Raw genomic sequence first — 13,278 nt, 5'->3', positions numbered from 1 at the left:
GAAGGCCAATAGAATCCACACTGCAATATCTTAGCAATAGTTTTCTTAACACTAAAGTGACCCCCACAAGCATGATCATGATAAAAGGAAATAATACTGGACTGGTCACTCTCAGGTATACATCTCCTAATAATCTGGTCTGGGAAACACTTAAACAAATAAGGATCATCCCAAAAGAAGTGCTTAACCTCAGATAAAAACCTAGAACGATCTTGTTTACCCCAATGTTGGGGCATTCGACCAGTAACAAGATAGTTCACTATATTCGCATACCAAGGTAATTGGGCAACAAAGAACAATTGTTCATCAGGAAAGTTATCCCTTCTAGGAAGGGAATCATCAGGGGAACTAACAACTAGCCTAGACAAGTGGTCTGCTACAACATTTTCGGCACCCTTTTTGTCTTAATGTCTGGAGAAAACTCTTGCAACAAAAGGATCCACCTAATCAATCTAGGTTTTGTATCCTTCTTAGACAAAAGATATTTCAAAGCAGCATGATCAGTATATATGATGATCTTAGAACCTAAGAGATAGGGTCTAAACTTGTCTAAGGCAAACACAATGGCTAATAGTTCCTTCTCGGTAGTGGTATAGTTCAACTGGGCATCATTCAGAGTTTTGCTAGCATAGTAAATCACATGAAGTAATTTGTTTTCTCGCTGACCTAGCACAACACCAATAGCATAATCTGAAGCATCACACATGATCTCGAAGGGTAGGTTCCAGTTGGGTGCCTGGACTATGGGAGCGGTAGTGAGTAAATTCTTAAGCTTCTCAAAAGCCTCTAAACAAGCATCATCAAAGACAAACTTAACATCTTTTGCAAGCAAATTGCAAAGAGGTCTAGAAATTAGGCTAAAATCCTTAATGAATCGACGATAAAAACCTGCATGCCCTAAGAATGACCTAATATCTCTTACGGTTTTTGGGACCTGTAAAGTCTTAATAAGGTCAACTTTGGCTTTAGCTACCTATATACCCTTAGAAGATACGATATTCCCTAAAACAATTCCTGAACGAACCATGAAGTGACATTTCTCCCAATTAAGCACTAAATTTTTTTCCTTACGCCTAGTCAACACTAGTGACAAATGATGCAAGCACTCATCGAAAGACGAACCAAAACTGAAAAATCATCCATAAAGACCTCTAAGAACCGTTCTACCATGTCAGAAAATATGCTCATCATGCAACGCTGAAAAGTCGCAGGGGCATTACAAATCCCGAAAGGCATGCGTCTATACGCAAAGGTACCAAAGGGACAGGTAAAAGTGGTTTTCTCCTGGTCTTCTGGGGCAATAACGATCTGATTATATCCAGAGTAGCCATCTAAAAAGCAGTAGTGACTATGTCCAGCTAATCTCTCTAGCATCTGGTTGATGAAGGGAAGGGGAAACTGGTCCTTCCTAGTGACCTTGTTCAATTTCCTATAGTCAATACAAACACGCCAACCCCTGGTCACTCGGGTCGGGATTAACTCATTATTATCATTCTGGACTACAGTAATACCGGATTTCTTGGGTACAACCTGAACGGGGCTGACCCACTTACTATCTGAAATGGGGTAGATAATGCCTTCATCTAACAACTTAAGGACCTCGTTTCGAACTACCTCTTTCATATTAGGGTTTAGTCGACGTTGCATCTCCCTAGAAGGTTTGGTATCACTCTCTAAATAGATCTGATGCATGCAAACAGTGGGACTTATACTCTTAATGTCAGCTATGGTCCACCCTAAAGCTTCCTTGATGTTTTGAAGTACGGTTACTAGCCTACTTTCCTGGTCACTATCCAAGACGCAAGAAATAATCACAGGTAAAGTCTTAAACGGGCCTAAAAACCTATATTTCAGGGAATCAAGAAATGGTTTTACGTCCAACTTAGGAGGCTCTTCTAACGAAGGAACTAGGGTAGACTTATAAACTGGTAGTGATTCGAACTTAGGTTTCCATTCATTACTAGTATCTAAAAAATGGGTTGAATCTAACAAAGCATTCACCTCATTAATCACATTATCATCATCAAAATCAATCCCAAAGTGAGCTAGGCATTTCTCTAATGGATCTTCTAACAAAGTGTTTGGTAATGACTCCTTGACTAATGTTCCTATCATGTTCACCTCTTCTATGTTCGAGTCATCTAGTTCAGAGGGTAGCTTACTAATATTAAAAATGTTCATCTCAATTGTCATATTACCAAAAGGTAATTTCATAATACCATTTCGACAGTTAATGATCGCATTGGATGTAGCTAAAAATGGGCGACCTAAAATTACCGGTATCTGGTTCTCTGGGTCAGGGACCGGTTGGGTATCTAGGATAACAAAATCCACTGGATAAATAAACTTGTCAACCTCTATGAGAACATCCTCGATCACAGCATGAGGAATTTTAACGGACCTATCAGCTAACTGAAGGGTCATCTGGGTAGGTTTCGTCTCACCAAGTCTTAGCTTAAGGTACACATGATATGGTAGTAAGTTCACACTAGCTCCTAAGTCAAGCAACGCTTTCTCAACACGGTATTTACCTATTGTGCAAGAAATGGTAGGGGACCCTGGGTCTTTATACTTAGGATCAGTGGTATTCTGAATAATAGAACTCACCTGACTAGCTAGAAAGGATTTCTTCTGGACATTAAGCTTTCACTTTCGCGTACACATACCCTTGAGAAACTTGGCATACGAGGGAATCTGCTTAATTGCATCTAGTAGTGGAAGGTTGATAGTTACCTGCTTAAAAACCTCCAATATATCATTAAAATTGGACTCCCTCTTAGTTGGAACTAGCAGCTGTGGGAATGGGGCTCTAGGGACAAAGTCGGGCTCAATATGACCCTCATTGGTCTCTTTAGAGACTCTATCAGTCTCCTCAGTTTCTGGTTCAGAAGGGTGAACTACAACATGTTCACTATCAGGCATGGAAACCTTGTTGTCTATCACTCTACCACTCCTAAGGGTTTTAATAGCATTCACATGATCAGATGGTATTTCACCTATTTCATTAATTCCTCTAGGGTTGGGTTGAGTCTAACTAGGAAACTTACCTCTTTCTCTTAAAGACTCATTTATCTGACTAACCTGGGTTTTCAACTCGTAAATAGCCTGAGAGTTAGCCTGACCTATTCTCTTATTTTCTTCTAAACCTTGAGCAACAGATTGCTGAAACTGCACAGTGTTACGAGTTAACACAGCAAGAGACTCTTCTAAACTCATAATCTTCTTATCTGAAGGGTTCTGAAACTGTGTCGGAGCTGAAGGATTCTTAGTATAGCCAAAGCCTGAGCGAACCTGAGCATTACTAGACTGACCTTGATTCTGGCCCTTGGATCAAGAAAGGTTTGGATGGTTTCTCCATCCAGGGTTATAGGTTTCTGAATATGGGTCAAACTTCTGTCGGTTATCAAACCTAGTGTTGTTATAAAGAGCATTGGCTTGCTCTTCAACATCATGGCTTTCCCCAAAAGGGTCATTTCTTCCACTACTACCACTAGAATGACCTAATTCTAAGGCTTCTAACCTTTTGGCTATAGCTGCTATTTTGGCATCTGACTCATGAGATCCTTCTACCCTATTAACATTTCCTCTACTTAGAAGAATTGTTTTCTGGGGTTCCCTACTATTTTCCCATTGTTGGGTCTTATCGGCGATTTCATTCAAAAATGTCATCGCTTCATCAACAGTTTTATTCTCAAACCCACCTGTGCATAAGGACTCAACCATGGTTGTTCTTGAATAATCTAAACCCTCGTAAAGGATCTGAACTAACCTAACCTTCTCCAAACCATGATGAGGACATTGAGATATCAAGTCATTGAACCTTTCTAAGTACCTATATAAAGATTCTCCTTCTTGTTGGGCAAAATTACATATTTGTGTCCTAATAGACGATGTTTTATGCCTTGGGAAAAACTTATGTATAAAGGCAGAAGTAAGTTGGTCATAGGTGTCAATTAACTCAGAGTCCAAACTATACAGCCAAGATTTGGCTTTATCTTTTAAGGAAAAGGGGAATAACCTAAGTTTCAATGCATCATCACTTAGGTTTTTAATTTTCAGAGTACTACAAACTTCCTCAAATTCCCTAACATGAAAATAGGGGTTCTCATTCTCCTTCCCCAAAAATATTGGGAGCATTTGTAAAGTCCCAAGTTTCAGTTCATAATTTGCCTCGGTTTCAGCTAACTTGATACAAGACGGACGAGAGGTCCTAGTTGGGTTTAGCAAAGCTTTCAAAGTTGCCATTTGTGGCACTACCAAAGGACTAGGAGTACTAGGGGTACTTTCCTCACGAAGAGACAGATTCTCAAAACTGAAGTTTCCAAAAACGGGGCTCTCAAAAGAAGAGTCTTCGAGCTCCCCGCCTTCACAAGAAGAACTACTAGGTTTGTCACTAATCAAACGACCTAGAGTGTTTCTTTTCCATGCCCGTTTATAAACTTCGGGCATACACTAGAAAAACAAAATCAAAAACAAAAGTCCTAAAAAGGAAGGGATGTTCTATGCAAACCCAAACAAGGCTGACTCCACCACAGCAAACCTACTGATTTCTAGCAAACAAAAAGCATGATGTCTCCACTTAGATTGTTTCTAGACCAACTTCTAATCCTTCGAATGAGAATTCTTTACAGTTTAAGAAAACCCCTCTAGAATCAATCCGAGTTAAAGTAAGTTGAATAGAGGCGAGGGAAGCTCGGTGGAGCTTTGATACCCAAGGCCTCACCGGTATTACAAGGCGGCGCAGTCACGCATTCAACTTACAGAAACCGTCAAGAACTTCGAAGTATGCTTAAAAGAGTAACCAATATTTTTCGAATGACTTTTCTGTTAAGCTCGTTACCCTATCGGTCTCGTTCTAGTCAAAATTTTAGGCTTAGGTTCGCGTTTGGTGTCGTTTTCCTAAGGCGGGAAAGAAGAGAACGGTGATGAAATCCGAACTCTTATCTTGTATGGCCAGTCCTTGCCCTTTACTAGGAAATTAAAGCAGCCGTTTTCAAGTCCTCAGCGTACATGCATACGAAGGAAGACAGTAACTTGCTGACAGGGGATTCGCGAGTGTTTCGACAAACTTACCTCCCGTACCATACGGGGATGAACCTATGTAGTCGACTCGGGCCACGACTCCTATGTCATGTACGAACCCGAGGGGCCGAGGTGATATCGTAATCACCGTCCTTCTCTGCAAATAGTTTATATTTAAACTACCCTTCCGTAGGGTTTAGAAATAATGTCCCAAAATTTAAAGTCCAAAGTCCAAAAATATAAAGTGCAAAAGAAAAAGAAAGTCTAAAAAAAATAAAAATGTCTCTCTTTTTTTTTTCTCTCTTTTTTTTTTAAAAAATAAAAAAAAACTTATTCTTTCACTCCTTTCGCTTTGCCTTTTACTCGAAGTCTTTAAGTGTTCACCAAAAGCTTTGGCAAAATTTTCTTTCGCTCCAAATTCCGAATTCTGTAAGAAAAGGACAAAAACCCAAAAACTTAAAGAAGAAAAAATAAAAATAAAAACCTAAAAATAAAATCTAAAAACTCTAGCCTAAAAACAAGTCCGCGTCGGCGCCGCCAAAAATTGATGTGTTTTCAAAGTTGTTATAGTAATAAGATTCGTTCAAGACTTGTGAAAGCAGATTTTAGACTTAATTTTAAATAAAAATATAGGAAACTTAAATAAAAGTGATATGAAAAATATGGAGAAGATTGGGGTTATGGATTCCACTAATTACCAATATCAAAGTGATTTATATTCTCTAATTATAATTATGCAAATCCTTCATTCAAATTGATTCTAAATATTGAAAAAGTTGATTTTTTAGAAATAACAATTGTAAATCGAAAGTATGGGACATCAAAACCCTATTAACAATTGTTTAACAAAAACCATTTTTCTATTTATTTATCAAGGAAAATAATCATATAATAATTGCATAAATTAAATAAAAGATTACCACATTTTATTGGCGAAATAGCTTCCTCCATCGCCCCAGAGGATGGGTTTAGCTCATCATTGTATAAACTTGATCAAAGTATTGATTCATGCTCAAAATTTGTTTACAAAGATGAAATGGAGAGAAAATAATGAAAATCGGGTGTTTGCAACGTTTATAATTGTTGCAAAACACTGTTACAAAGAACGATAAAGAAAATTTGTTGTTGTTGTATCTCTGCGACCCTCGTGTGGCTGTCGTTGTCACTGTTGATAAACGACTGCCTCTGGTGGTATTTTGTTCTTCGTGTTCTACCTAGCAGCAATAGAAAAGTTTTCTCTGCAACACGATCAATCTCCTCCATTGTTACTCTAAACTCTCCCAAACTCTCCCGAACGCTTCTATGTGATCCTAGGAACCTATTTATACCCAGTAGCACCAAGAAATCTCGCTATAACTCAAGATAATTCTCTCTTAACTCGGCCTTGATGAAAAATATTCTGGGAATATTTTCTTCCCTGATTTAGCTTCTCACGCTGTTTCCGAACGCCAAAGTACTCTCAAAGCATCCAGTCATTGTCCAGAAGTGTTCCAACATGCAGCAACCACGCGAAAATCTCTTGGTCACTCAATCAGGACTCAGAATGGAAAACCAACCCGTGATGCTCTGATTTCATATCTTGGGTTATCTATCCAAATTTGATCGAAACAAACACCCATACCAGCTCTGTTAGGGCATATCACAACTACCCATGAAGTTTCAGCGATTGAATCGCACAAAACTCCTCCAAAATCCGATCGAAAAATCTGCCAGTGAAGTGAATATTTTTCCCGCCATTTTTTATTTTTGAAATGTTGAAGATGAAGTTCCCCTATCCTTTTCTGGGGTGCGAATAGCAAATGGGTGCTGAGGATAAATTTGGGTGCTGAGGATGAATTTGGGCTACGCATAACCTTGGGTGTCCCTTAGCCAAATATGGGGTCCATATAGCAAATATCCTCCAGGGGTCCAAATAGCACTTTTTGAGCAACTTTTTCCACACAAGTGTATTTCTCCAAAAACACCTACACAAACATAAAAACACCATAATAAGTACAAAATCAAAATATGTCTATCAGAGAGCACTCCAGTGACTGCTGACGCAATTGTAGTTAGGAATCCCTTGCCGGTTGCTGATTCAGTCGCGGGCGCCATCTTCACTCCTCCATACCTGGATCCTTACCCGGATCACGTTCTGATCGGAGGATTCAGTATGCCAGCCAAGTATGAGGCACTATACACTAAGATATGGGAAAGATACAAACATATCTCCACGACCAAAAGGATTACTAGTCGACTTGCGTTGGTCAAGCGTGTGGAGGAAGCTTTGTCTTCGATTGCCGACATGTGCAACGTGACCAGTCATACCGTTTCCGAGGATGTAATCTCAAGCTGGAAGTTCCATCGTAACATGTGCGTAGACTTCGAGTTCAACGCTCCTTGGTTCGTTGAAGGTTTCTCTGAGATCGAAAAGTTGCAGGCCGAGGCGGTCGAAGGCCCTTCCGCGGATAAGATCACACAGCAGGAGGCGAAAATCGAAAGGTTGTCCAGGAAGCTGAAGCTAAGACGGGCGGCTCTCCAAAGCACTAAGGAGGCTTTTTCTAAGAAGAGCAATCCATTACTGGATGGTGTTCCTTGAAAGCGCTTCTGTTTTCTGAACTTCTTTACTTAGGCTTTTTTTTTTGAAAGGCAAATAGAACGCCTGGTTTATGGTCTGATTTTCTTTTGGATTTGTGAATTAATAGATAATTGTTACCTACGAGGATTTTGGATTATTCTTTGGAATGAATTATTTTTATAATAACACCGATTTGATCATGGTTATAAGCAACACAAGTATTCTAGGAAAGTCATGGAATTGCGTGACAGTAGGAAGTACAGGATGAAACATGGGATTACCATGGCTATCGTTTTATATCATCCATGTGAAACTCCACGTAGTAGGTTACGTACTTTGTCTAACAAGACTTACCCGCTTTTAGGGTTTCCCAAAAAATGGGTCTTCCGGTGTCAGTCTGAGTTTTGCGGGCGGCATCGTCTTGATTGCGAGAAGTCCCCAGTCATTCCAGAGTCGTCTGATAACCGAGCCGTTGTTCCCCAAACGACCAGTTTGCTTCTACCATCTCAATATTTGGGCCGAAAATAAAATCGAGAATTTGGAAACCGCTATTGTAACCGAGAGATTAATCTCCCACTGTGGTCGCCAATTGTTTGAGGGTGAAAACAGTTTCTGCTGATTTCGGTAATTTCGTGTGTGGGTGAGAAACGAGTCTAAACCCTAAACGATGTACTGCACGGGAGTACATTAGATTCGAGATATCAATCTGTACAAAGCCGGCCTAAACCAAAAAATGGTCGTTCCAGACTTGCTTCGGTCACAAAGTGAAGGAGAGGGTTGGTCTTAGGGAGGGAAGCGAAGAGAGTGTTGAAGCCAGAATAGTTGATTCTGGAAGAGTGTCGACTCGTATTAGAAGGTGAAACTCTAGCAATGTGGAAAGCTAACATGTGATTTCTGAGTGTTGTATTCTCCTGACCAAAAACGTATATATTGGTGGAAATAGTGAAACCTATTTATACAAGTCGTAATAAAACGTACTCTGTCTTCGTAAGAAGTGGTAACGCCTGGAATTGATGTTTCCATAATGAAGATACGTTTCACCACTTATTTCTTGCCATTACTAACTGCCTCACCTTTATGACACTTTCTTGTAACGGGCGTATTGCACGCCGCACGCTGTAAACCGCCAGACCAATACCCTTATGACCATCCCCCAGTTTGTGACATGTTTTGACGTCTCGAGTGTTTTCATGGAAAACGTGTAGCATGTTCCTAGCGTATGGCAAGTTAATATTGAGAGGCTTTGCCGATTCGGTGGCGACCTTCGACGGCCGAGATTTGCATCTCAAGAGAATGGGTAGCCGTTGATCATGGCTACCCTCTGTCGGCAGCCAGCGGAGTGGCCGCGGCATGGCTTGCGCATGCTCTTGGCGTGTCCAATTAGGGTTTGGTGCCGTGACCAAAAGAATTGGCATCGTAGCCAAGAGTGTGTCAAGGCCAAGAATTGGCAGCGTAGCCAAATTAGGGTTTGGTGGCACGGTGGCGAACTTGTACGGCTGAGATCTGCATCTCAGGAGGAAGGGTAACCGTTGATCGTGGCTACCTTCCGTTTGGAAGCCAGCGGTATGGTGATATGTTCGGCATGGCTTTGGCGTGGCCAAAGTAGGGTTTGGCAGCGTGACCAAAAAATTGGCCTTATATCCAAGAGGTTGCCACAAGTCGTTTGGCTTGGTGGCAAGCTTGTGCGGCTGAGATCTGCATCTCGGGAAGAAGGGTAGCCGTTGATCGTGGTTACCTTCTGTTTGGCAGCCAGCGGCATGGTGGCATGACCGGAACGGCTTTGGGGTCTCCAAATTAGGGTTTGGCACCATGACCAAAGAATTGGCATCGTAGCCAGGAGGTTGCCACAAGTTTGGTGGCGAACTTGTATGGCTGAGATCTGCATCTCAGAAGGAAGGGTAGCCATTGATCGTGGCTGCCTTTCATTTGGCGTCCAGCGGTATGGTGGCATAGCCGGCATGGCTTGTATACTTTAGGCGCGACCAAATTAGGGTTTTGGCATAAACCGTGGAATTTGGCATTGCGACCAAAAGTTGCCACAAGTTTAGTGGCGAACTTGTCCGGCTAAGATCTGCATCTAAGGAGGAAGGGTAGTCGTTGATCGTGGCTACCTTTCGTTTGGCATCCAACGGCATGGTGGCATGGCCGGCATGGCTCGCATACTTTAGGCGCGACCAAATTAGGGTTTTGGCATAAATTGTGGAATTTGGCATTGCGACCAAAAGTTTCCACAAGTTTGGTGGCGAACTTGTACGGCTGGGATCTGCATCTCAGGAGGAAGGGTAGCCGTCGATCGTGGCTACCTTTAGTTTGGCGGCCAGCGGCATGGTGGCATGGCCGGCATGGCTCGCATACTTTAGGCGCGGCAAAATTAGGGCTTTGGCATAAACCGTGGAATTTGGCATGACTCTTCGTAAAATGGAGCCGTGATGAGTGCTAAAAAGTGCATATTTCTATATCTTTTTCTTGGCAATTAACTCATCTTTTGTGCTCTAATTCTCCATTTTATCCCATATTCTGTATTTTCATTGTTTTCAAGAATAAATACTTTTCTTAATTAATTTTGTATTTTTAGGTTCTAAATAAAGTTTGGATGGAATTACGGAGCGAAAAGAGCAGAAAAGTGGTGGAAGCCGAGAGGAATTACGCAAGGAAGCCGCGAGGAATGTTGTGCACAAGACCAAAAGGCTAGAAATGGGCTTAATAAGGAAGAATTGTTCTTAAAGAAGATATGGGCTTGGCATACCCAAGGCCCCAAACCCTTACCCAAACCCATTTCCAATATCCATACCCGTTTCCCTTTTTAGACGTCAGATTGGATCATCTCAGCATCCAACGGTCGCATCATCTTCGTTCATCGAAATCTGAAGCTCCTGCCAAACACTATAGCACCTAACTCCATCTTGAGCCGTCAGTTTCGTTGTACTTCCGCATCCAACGGTCTCTTTAAGCTTCCTTCCATCTCGCCGTTAGATCGATCCATCACCTCCAAATCCAACGTCTCATCCTCGCTGTACATCCAACTTGCTGTCCACGCTCAACACCCGAGCACCTAACACCTATACCCGTCATCCAAACAGACCTTACCCAATTTTCCATCGACCACCTTCTTCTCCATCTTCTCCCCCATCCCTCTGCAACAGATCCACCAACTCCATCGCCACCACACCCTCGTCTCTGCCAGCCACCAAATTCCACCGAAACATCACAACCACTCCAACCACTAAAACCCATCACCCCCCCTTTCCATCTAGCTCCCTATTCCATCACTCTCTCACGTTTCTCTCCCTGAAACCCTAAGCGTGGGAGATTGATGAAGTAGGTAACCTAGAGCTGAAATTGACGCATGGAGGAAGTCTAGGAGAGGCAGACGCAAGTGGGTAGAAGCGTATGAGTGAAATTCGAGAAGTATGAATAAGATTTCGAAACCCTAGTTGCCCTGATTTGGGGGAATTTGGGGATTTTTGTATAGGAACCCTAATTGATTAATTTGGGTATAAATAGATGGTGTTTTGTGTTGTTGTGGGTATGCCTGGATTAGCCAGAGCACCCTTTGGAGGCCTGGATTAGCCAGTGCTCTCCACTGTTAGGTTTTGTAATCTTCTATTTTAATTCCAAGTTTCAATTTCAATTACTCTTTATGTTTATAATGTTTACAATTACTGTCAATATGTTCTAATTACTCTTGCTAGGGCTTAGATGAAGCCTGAAGACCTTGTTGGGTAGCAAAATCTTAGTGAACACTCTTGTAGGTTTAATTGAATTAGGATGTTAGTGTTCTTGGTGATTGAAGTCACCTGTGATTGAGTATGCTGTAAGAAGACACTCAATGCTAGGGGTGAACTAGAGAATTTAGGGACTTAACCATCCACATTTAACTAAAGTAGGGAAGTTATGAAGCTTAGGGATCAAACATCACCTGTGATTGAGTGTGCTGTAAGAAGACACTCAATGCTAGGGGTGATGCTAGTGAGCTTAGTTAATTAACTCTCTATCTATGTATGCCCTGGATTATAGGAAGGCATGAGCCTCCACCTTTGTCCATTAGGGACAAGAGCATAAACTAGATTGATGCTGCCTAGCTAGGCCATAAGGTGAATTCAAATCCCCCAGTGCATTTACTGCTTAGCTTCTCTGCCTTAGGCTCACTGCCTTTGTTTCACTGCCACTGTTACCTTTGCTTCACAGTCTTGCATTTTACTTCACCACTTGTTTACTGCCTTGCCTTTGGCTACTGCCTTTGTTCTCTGTTAAGCTTAGAAAACAGTTTAGGAAACTTCAACTTACACACCCTAGTCTCTGTGGATTCGACCCGTATTTGCATTGTTCTACACCGCGACACCGTGCACTTGCGGTATTAGTTTGTAGGTCTTTTAGAAACCTACAAAGTTTTTGGCGCCGTTGCCGGGGACTTGGTGCTGTTTTGTTGAAGTTTTTCTTGTATCTTAGTTTGCTGTTTTTGCATAACTTGCTGTGCATCTTACTGTTTTGCATTGCATCTTAGGTTAACTGCATCTTAGTGTAACTTTCATTAGCATCTTGCATATTAGTTTGCATCTTAGTTTGCATATCACTGCTGTATTGATCCCTCATTGCTTCTTTTTCAAGAGAAACTTACTTCTCTTTTTGAGCCAACAGGTGTTGCTGCTGTCAGCCTCTGCTGCTGTGCTGCTGCAAGGCTTGCCACTTGCTGCTGCTGGTGCTGAGCCTCTGGTGCTCTTGCTGTTGTTCCTGCAGCTGTGCTGCTACTTTCTTCTTCTCCCTGCTGCTGCTGAGTTCCTGCTGCTGCTGGTGCTTGGGCCATTGCTACAGCCAGCCTCTGGTGCTGTTGTTGTTTTCCTTCTGCTGTTGTTGAGTTGCTGGTCTAAGCTTGTTGCTGAGAACCAAGCCCAACTGGGCTGTGCAACTAAGAGCCCAACTGGGCTCCCCTCTTCAGAGTGTAAGCCTAAACTCAAAGTAGAAATTTCTGAAAGTGTAATTGTGTTTATTTTGTGGGCTTGTAATTATTTTCTGTTTCTGAATTATGAGCTGTACCCAAACTAAAGTTTTCAAAACAGTTTCAAAGCCCAAGTGGGCCTAATCCTTTGGCTATTCTGTTAGCCCTAAACCCAACTCAAACTGAATCTGGGCTTGTTACTGAACTGTGGGCTTGAACCCAACCCAAAATTTTGAAAATAAATTTCAAGCCCAAGTGTGCCTCGTACTTTGAATTTCTGAGAGTCCAACAGTTAAATACCCAACTGGGCTCCTGAACCCTGTTTGTGGGCTTATTTGAACTTTCTGTGAGCTTGTTTAAACTGTCTGTGGGCTTGTAATTGTAACTTTGAAAACCAAAATCCGGGCCTAGTATTTAACTGAACTCTGGGCCTCAACAAACTGAAAACCCAACTGGGCCTAGTTCACTGAATTGTGGGCTTCGTACTTTGGGCTCTTTTTGATTCAAAAACATCCATTTGCCTCACCCATTTAAACCAAATCCTGGTCTTTGTCTTCAAAGTTTAAAAACCAAATTAAGTGGGCTTCACCACATAACCCATTTAAAAACCAAACCTTTCTTTCTCTTTTTCCCAATTAAAACCAAAAGTTTTTCAAACCCCTACAAACCAAATATTTCCCGTAAAACCAAATGTTTCCCACAAAACCAAATGTATGGTAGAATTTTCTTGTACATAATCCAGGAGATAATTTCTTAGTTAAAT

General features: G+C 41.6%; 1 pseudogene; it reads left to right on the top strand.

The window, feature by feature from the left end:
• The first annotated feature begins 3,781 nt into the window (after positions 1–3,781).
• Positions 3,782–3,881, top strand: LOC113300786 (annotated as a pseudogene).
• Positions 3,882–13,278: the final 9,397 nt, after the last annotated feature.

This window comes from Papaver somniferum, chromosome 7 (assembly GCF_003573695.1).
Source record: "Papaver somniferum cultivar HN1 chromosome 7, ASM357369v1, whole genome shotgun sequence".
NCBI classification, from domain to species: domain Eukaryota; kingdom Viridiplantae; phylum Streptophyta; class Magnoliopsida; order Ranunculales; family Papaveraceae; genus Papaver; species Papaver somniferum.
This window is presented reverse-complemented; position numbering and strand designations above follow the sequence as displayed.